This window comes from Melopsittacus undulatus, chromosome 4, assembly GCF_012275295.1.
Source record: "Melopsittacus undulatus isolate bMelUnd1 chromosome 4, bMelUnd1.mat.Z, whole genome shotgun sequence".
Lineage (NCBI taxonomy): Eukaryota > Metazoa > Chordata > Aves > Psittaciformes > Psittaculidae > Melopsittacus > Melopsittacus undulatus.
This window is the reverse complement of record NC_047530.1, coordinates 95561457-95570500: the sequence shown is the minus strand read 5'-3', so window position 1 is coordinate 95570500 and position 9044 is coordinate 95561457.

Here is a 9044-nt window from a genome sequence, read left to right as displayed (position 1 = left end):
TCTTCCTGTTTCACTTAAATAAAGCAACTATGGAAGAGTTGCATAGCTGTTCCTCCATCACATGTCTAGGAGCATGTGCTTCAACAAGCAATGCTAAGGGTGGGAAAAGGAAGTTGCAGCCACCTTCAACCTCCTCAGTAAATCCCTCTTGACCACAACTGCTCCCTGATGTTAGTTTCTGCTCAGAAGAGATGCCTGTTCTCACAACCAGCAATTCCATGCATTCTGGTACACCGGTTCTCTTCTGTGCTCACCCTTCTTGAACACAGGCAACTAGAATTGTACACATTATTCCAGACAGTTTCTCAAATGGTGTGTCTCTCTCATAATGGGAGAGAAAAGGGGAAATGGGCAGCAGGGGAAGTGGGGTGCTGTTTTTCTCTTTGGCTCATAAGTTTGTAAGAGGTAATTCAAAGGCTCTACACACCTTAGAAATGAATCCATCAAGTCTTTCCAGGCTACAAAACAATCCAAAACTGAAGTGATTTGGATCACTTAATGTGATTCCACTGGACCCTTACAAAAATGTAGCCACTGAAATGTTTCAGTGCAAAAGAACAGAAAGGTGTACCCATACAGCATTGGCCACTTTTACTCCAGCATTACAGTTACTTGACTTTTAAACTCTTTTCAAAGTCACTGGCTAGAACACAGTTATATTTTGCAGATATATACCCCTCCTTTTTTAAGCATGAGTTTCTAATGGCTGCAAATATACATTTTCATAACTAATTAAAAGATCTGCATCATTATGTATGAGTGTCATTACCCAGCAGATTTTTCTCACTAATGATTTTAGCTTACTTTCAGATAATTGAGGGGGAAAAAATTATCGAAATTTCAAATTACTTTAAAATATTCAGGTTTATGATTAATTTCACTAAGAGTGTTTCTGTGTGATAACAATCTGTCCATTTAGTGACAGTTATCTTAAGGACTAATTTTTATCTAAATCTTTGTAAATTTAATGTATGATTTATGATTACTGATACTGTACATGACAGTTTTTAATAAACACATTAGTAGTCTTAAAAACATTTAATGAACTTTATCAACCAGGTTTGTAATTTAGGGTTTTTTCATTTTTGAGGAAGGTTTGCATCAGTGGAACTAAATCACACTCCTATCACTCAGTTATTGATAAAATCTCTTGTGTTTTAAATGCTTGATGACTATTGTCAGCCTCCCTATAAACAACAGCACTTCTCTGAACCTTAAAGAGAGTTATAACAGAACCATGCATGGCCAAGATACCAATAATGAAAGTAGATTAGATAACTGTATCTTTAGATTCAGAACAATCTGGTACCCAAATACTGAATACCTGATGAGTATCAAATATCACTTCACAAACTTAACTGTAAAGAAGACACTGATGGAGACTTGCTTTCCATTTCAGGCTTTTGGTTTTGGTTTGTTTGTCTGTTTGGGCTTTTTTATAAAACACAGTTTCTGACCTTTGTTTCTTTCCTCTGTTCACATCTGTTGTGGTAGAAAAAGGGCAGAACAAACTAACAAGAAAGTACAGAAATGTTTTGCCATCATATTTCGTTTTGCCCACAAATATGTCTAATCACAGAATCAGAATCACATAAACCACATACTTTAAGATGTTTCTGGAATTGATCCAAACACTCCTTTTGCTATTAATTCATAATTTGGACAAATTAACCCCTTCTGTAATAGAAGCTATAGCTAATGCTAATTTACACAGGGATTTACTTCCTTCTTATTAAACTACAACATGATACTGTACACTGACCTTAAAGAGTACAGAAACCAGCATTTTCCTAAATTATTTGTTAATCCATATGATTTATAAAGATTCTCCAGTCTGTAGTATGTGATAACAATAAAGTACGCACCAACTCAAGAATAAGTGCTGCTCTGAAGGATCTTGGGACTACCCAAGAGCCCTTACATTAGATAATTAGTTCGTATACTACAACAATTCCAGAGAAAGATACTGAAAAATGGACAAGAAAGTAAACTGTAATAGTCCTGTTTACTAATACAGAAAGAACAAGGCATAAATCCTAAACTGGGGAGTTTATTTCCAGTTATTCTGTACTCAAGCATGTGGCTTAGAATCCACAGGAACTAGAGAGGAAGTGAGAGGAAGAGGTCTAGTCAGGAAACAAAAACAAATAGCTGCAGGATGGATGAAGAGTCTCTGAGTAGTGAGGAAGAAAATTAACTAGAAATTGCTGAAGACTGAATTTACAAGCAGAAGCTTAGAAGTAAAGAAGTCATGAAAATTTTTAAAAGCTTTTCTGAACTACTGTTTATTACTGGGCTCAGCTTTCAGGGGGGATACTTGGCAAGTAGCTGTATATAACTTGTCCTGGTTAAAAGTACACAGTTGCTATAGGGGGCACTGTAATCCTTGACTTACTTTAAAAGTAGAGGAACTGTGAAAACAGATTGTGTGTGAACATGCTCTTGGCGAAACTAAAATGGGATCACGATGAAGCTATATGAAACTACAGCAAGTCCAGGACATCTAGTTGTCTTAGTAAGTTCCACAAACTTACTTCAACTACTGACACAATTCAAGTGAGTAATCATTCACAGACATTTTTTTCATTGTGTATTTAACAGTCCGCCTATATACATATACATGTTTCCTTACTGATCGCAGTAAAATAAATATTTATAGATTGTAAGGGAAACTTGTTCTTCCAGATGTTACAGTCAGAGCAGTATCATTAAGTATACAGTGATGTACATAAATGCCACTCTAAATGCACATCATGTATGCAAGATCAGATTTTCCAGTTAATAGCAGTGCCATTGGTGACTTATGACACAGCGTTAACAGGTAGAGTAGCTGCAAATCATAAAAACCATAATGGGTCAGACTACAGGTCTATGTAGGCACTATTCAATCTCCAAACACGTCTCCAGAGCAAGTATATACTTGAAGTATTCTTTCAGCATTAAGTAGTCTGTGTTTTGCATACCTGTTAAAAGTTAGTATCTTTATCTGTAATAGTTTATAACAAATACCTATTAGTTTACCCAGTCCCCTTTTGAACCTGTACAAATTTTTAATCCTAACAGTGTTCTGGAATATGGTCTTCTATTCTGGGAAGGACTTTCTCCTTTTGTTTGGTACTAACTTGGCCTTGACAATTCATCTGACAATGCCTCTGTAACCTCTCTGTTTGAAGAGAAAGGGAACAGTTGAGCACTGTTCATCTTCCGCATTCTATGAATGGTTTTCTAGACATTCATCAAGCTCTTTCCTCTTTAAGCCATCTCCATACCAGGTCAGAATTACATTCAACTGTAATTCCTTATATAAGAGCATAGCTTTAAATTAATTTTGCTATCCTCATCTTTCATTTTTTAAGAGTTTTCAGTCTTCAAGATAGTTTTAACTTATTGCTCAATGCTCACAGTTTGCTTAGCAATAAGGACTCATACACCATCTGGAGGTAGGAAGACTGCTGATGAGTGATTATGAGGAACTAAATTCAGAAACCTCTACCTTAAACCATGGGAATAGCCAGCAAGTTCAATGGGACTATTCAACATAAGTATGTAAAAATAAAAGTTAACAGACTTCTAGCTGACTGGTAAAGTTTCACTGCACAATAGCAGGAAATATGTAAATAAGTATTTTTATTGTCCTACCTTCCTGTAGGTTCTGATTTACAAGTTCTTCTATTTGTTGCCTACCAATATAATCAATGTCTTCAGTAACCTATGAAAGACAAACCAGGAAAAGCTTTCAATGTTTTAAATAAAATGTAAATCCCATTTAATTTCTTCCTACATGTTTAATGTCTGACCAACTGCTGATATATTTTTATAAATGAATGTGAATGTAATAACATAAAACTTAATATTTGTAATTATATATATATAAACTGAAATGTCCGATGTTCCTGATATTTGAAATTTAACATTGTTACCTTCCAAATGGATTATTTTCTGGCGCAAAAATGAGGAGTGTGAACAGGTCATGGGCTAGTTCCTAGCCTACGATTCTTGACAACCAAAGAAATCTGTAGCGTAAAGTCCCTATCGTGCAATTTGCTCCCTCTGGTGGTTACAGCTTAATTTGTTTCAGAAGGGTGGAGGGGTGGGGAAAGGCGTTTTCAAATTGAGACTAGCGCTTTTCTTGACTCATAGTAGTGGAAGCGAGATTGATAACCAGCAAAATGGTGTAAAGAACCTATCACATTCAAGCCAGTATTTAATATCACATTTATCAGCAGTATTAGGTAGCATCACACTGTACCATTAAAAATGGAACAGTTATTTCTCAGAGGGCTGTTTTGTTTTCTGGATGTCAGTTACCTTTTCAAGATAATTAGTTTAAACCACAGCTCTACTTGATTTTTCTTCAATCTAACAACATGAAACTGCATTCAAACATCCCCCCAAAATGCACAAATATTTCTTTGAAAAAATCCAAGCCAAATCACTGGATGCAAGTTTTCCTTTTCCAAAAGTGAATCTGCTCTCGTCAGCTCGACTAATACAAATCCACACTACTTATATTCAAAACTGAAACAAGAGCTATTACTGACTTCTACCTGCAATGCTATTAACAGAATTTTGTACTTTTCAATTTTCATTTACATCTCAAAGACTCTTCTTTGATTAAAAAGAATAAAGTCTCCACAACTTCAAAGAATTATTCACTTAACATAAATGCCCATCTGATGTTTAGTAATCATACAGGAGATCAAAAAAGTTAAGTTATACTAAAAAAAAAAAAAAAAAAAAAAAAGGGAAAAAGAAAAAGGAACAAGAAAGGAACAAGTATGAATTATCAGTTTGTACTGAAAGCCAAGAGGAATAAGCCAATATGAAAAGAATATGAAAAGCATCAGAAGCAGTATATGGAAAGCATATTTGTAAGTTTCACAAATTAAGCATCTCAAAACTGCTGTACAAAAGCACTTACTGTAGGACAGGAGTGAAGAAACAGAGCAAAGAACAAACTAAGTATTTGCTTAAAATATTTAATGTACTTTTTTTCATGATCCACATTAAATAATACAGTATCAAGTAGAGGTCAAAAATATTAATAAATAATGAGAACCAACATTACAACAGCTGTTTCACTGTAAATCACGATCTAAATTTTCAGAACATGCTTCTAGTACTGACAACCATTCTGGCTGTCATCCACTTATGACAACTCAGAGTACTGTGCAGGAGCACATGGGAATAATTAAGCAAACAAATCAGCACCACCCAATGCAGTTTCAAGGACAACAGAACAAAAAATAAATTGGCTTAAGTGAGGAGGATGATGAGCTGTTTTTTTAATCAGCATTACTTGCACTTCTTTGCAAAGGAGATGGTCTATTTTGAAACATCTAGTTGGAAAAGAATTTGGCATTAGCTCTAGCTGTGAAGGACACATTCTGTTTAACCCATGCTGCTGTTAGACAGTACACTCAAGTGACAGCAAAGAAAAGCTCAAGCTTTGGGAATGCACTATAATTTCAAAGTACATTTAGTGCTACTACCAGAAAACTGTCTAACTAGGGTTGAGTGATAATTAGAACTTGACTTGAACCTAGAGAATCCCTTCTGACTTTCAAACAAAAACTTACTGCATAGACAAGCAACTTTTACTTCTTTTTTGAAACAAAGTATAAAATCTCAAAACTATCTGTATCTACAAGTAACAAAACTGATGAAAGAACAGTTCTGTTAAAACTAACAAACCAAAAGGAATGCATATTCTTCAAGCCATGTACACTCACACAAAATACTTTTTAATAACAAAGCTGCACTATGCATGGAGTGTAATCATACCTACAAAAAGCGTAAACTTGTTCCTGTTATAACTTTTAATATTAATGTAAATCAATTCAGTTGAGCAACCTGAGATACAAAAGGACTGATACTGAAAAAACAATGTTTACCTCATCCCCCACTGCAGGCATTTATGAAACAAACCCAAAAATAATTCAACACAACACAATTCAGCAACCATTTTTCCAAAATCAGACATTAATCAGCTCTTCAAAATTTAGACTACAACTATTCTTGCCGAAAATAATGCAAATTTACAAAATTACAAACACAGAATATATTTATCTAACCAAAATATGACTCAAATTCAAAAGAAACAGAAAATTTAATATTAACGTTTAAATGAAGCTTGTTCAAACAAGACTCCAATGACCTTAATTTTGAAGAAAAAGTAACTTTAAAATGGTCCAAAGCATATTTTCTTACAAAATATATTTTTTAACTTCAGTTCCTTAGAGGATGCTATTGTTAACATTAATAAATGCACTCTGTTGAGAGTTGAGTAATATTATTGTTTCAGTAAATAATATTTAAAGCCAACTTTAAATTATTTTAAGACTACTAGCAGATTTTTTCCCCCCTCCAGATATTTTACAACTGCATAACTATTAGAGTGCATCACTGGTTATTTGTACTGTTTATGTAACTCCTGCCATTCATACTGACACAAAATAAGGCATTCCTAAACTACACACAAGAATTGCAGCATCTTAATTACCTGAGAAATAAAAATGAAGTATTTTTGACTTTCAATACAGCAACATTCAGTTATACTATATTAAAAGGTAACATTAACAAAGCGCTTTTTTATAACTGTCCTTCTGCCCCTCACCCCCCCCCCCCCATCTTTATCCTTTATGGCTAATTGGTGTTATAGAGATGTGTTGTATGTTTACTGTGTATATAATACACATCACTAGTAGAATAAAATGAAGTTGATACCAATTTGCTATAACACACAAGGTAACAGCTCTGAAGTCCCTGAAATCAATCAGTGCATTGACATTCCACTTAAACTGTGGAGCTGAGGAGTTCTGATTACTGTCTGCTTTTCCTTGTTTGCAGTGGCTGAATAACTGCTAATTATCTGTTTGCCTGCTGTGTGTTCTCTAACTTGATGTGACAACCTCTGGAAGTAACCTACACAAAATATTTGAAATAAACAGAAACAAGAGTCTTCTTTGTTAGAAATAACATACCAGACCAAACATACCAACCTTCTTACTCCAGGGCTGTAAAAATTAGTTTACTTAAATCTTACTGTTGGTTCTAAAACTTTCTCCTCTGATGTTGGCTTTGTAACTTATTAGGCAATGAAGTGATTTGCATTCACTACATTGCACCTTGCTTAGAGGGATCTAATTGGCAAGCCTTAAGAAGACACTAAACAACTGATATGTTACCATTTCAAGTATTAGGTTTCAGAATGAATACTTTATCATTAAGTGCAAGAATTCAGCTATTCTTCACAGATGAAGTGTTAAATGCATTTCAAGAGTTTATGGCTGTCTCATAACAAGAGCACCTTACGATTCCACAGTATGATTTTGAACAATTTTAACTTACACTTGTCTTTGGCTTTCCCTCAGATTAAAACACATTAGGGCCACAGGATATATGTTTTCTTTATTGACAACATTGAATGTTTTTTCTTTTGTCCACTTCTGGAAATGAAAAAGAGAACACTGCACCATCCTTGCATAAACTCTTGAAAATATTGCTATGAAGCACTGATGGCTATGTCAATGGCTAAAATATGAGTAGATTTCACAACACTCACAAACCTGCATTTTACTATTCTCAGACTGTAAATAAGTTCTACATTCAAAAATAGAAATAAACCAAAAAGTAAATTAAGAAAACCTCTTGTACTCCTATTGATTAGCTTTCACAATAAACTTTTCCACATTTGTGTTGTGGTAAGCATGCAAATCATTATAGTTATCTCTAAGAAATAAATTCTTTAGAGAACTCAATAGCTAACCAAATATTTAAAAGATGCAAATCCAATTTAATTTTCTAAAATATTCTTAGCAGATACAAATTCAATAACTGCTTTGGGCTGGGTTTTTTTTGCCATGCAGTTACACACAAACATTTTCACAGAAGCAGTTAAGCTCATTTTCTTACATCACGCTTTTCTCTAAAAGCAGAAAAGGGCCCCTTTGGCTGACCCCACTAGACTGAACACTCCACTATACTGAACACTTCAGAGTGCTTGTGAGACAACTGCTACATCAGAAAACAGTACTGTTTGGGAGAGGCTGTTACTTTTGGTTTTAAAGGACGTCAGACTATTTCATTCTTATGCATATAAAAACATATTACTACCTTCTTTCTAACCAGAACTCTCAGCTCTAAAGCATTAACTAGAGAGCCAGTTAATCATTCCACCAGTTTAGTGAAATCAGTCATGAAACATTTCTTACAAGATGAGAAAAAAAAAAAGGAAGTGAGGATTCCTGGCAAAACAGAACACTTGTGGAACTCATATTTGCTATGTATTTTTCTAATTCATACTTTAGAGAGGTGTGAACAAAAAGACGGACAAAATCTAGCATTTAAAAATTGCTTTAATAATTTTGTCTGATGACTTTCCATTTTATGTCTCATAAGGACCCAACTGTTTGAAGTATCTGCATTAAAAAACGAGTTGCAACATGTATACCAGAAAAAAAAGAGCACATTCAATTCAGCAGTGCAAACAGAAAGTCTTACAAACATTGCTTTAAAGTGTGCAATAAAGGAGCAAAAGAAGCAATAAGACACTAATGTATACTCAGGAATTATAGTTGAGTTTTCCCCTCCAATATATTAACTCAAACCCAAACAAACAAACCCAAGCCCCAAACAAAAAAAGAACCAAACAAAAACCCCACAAAACCCAAAATCTACATTACTGCAGATTTAAAAATGTTAAAAGTTTACTATCTTGATAAACAGAAGTAAGGTCCTTTTTCTCTACTACCAGCACAATAATTTCAGACTAAACTGCAGCCCTGTCATAATCAGGCTTACAAATTATGTGTCAAGGAACATCTACTCTAATATTTAACAATGGCAGCTTCTCTCTCACATAAATAAGCAAGTATGAAATCCAAAAAGGCTATTATTTCACAGCATTTGTACCTTAATACACTGTAAGCTATCAACTACTTACATTCTTTCAAAAGACAAACACTTGAAGGAGTTTCACAAACGACTTAAAGGCCAGCCTGAAAATGAAAACTAAAACTAATAATAGAGACCGCACATTAATA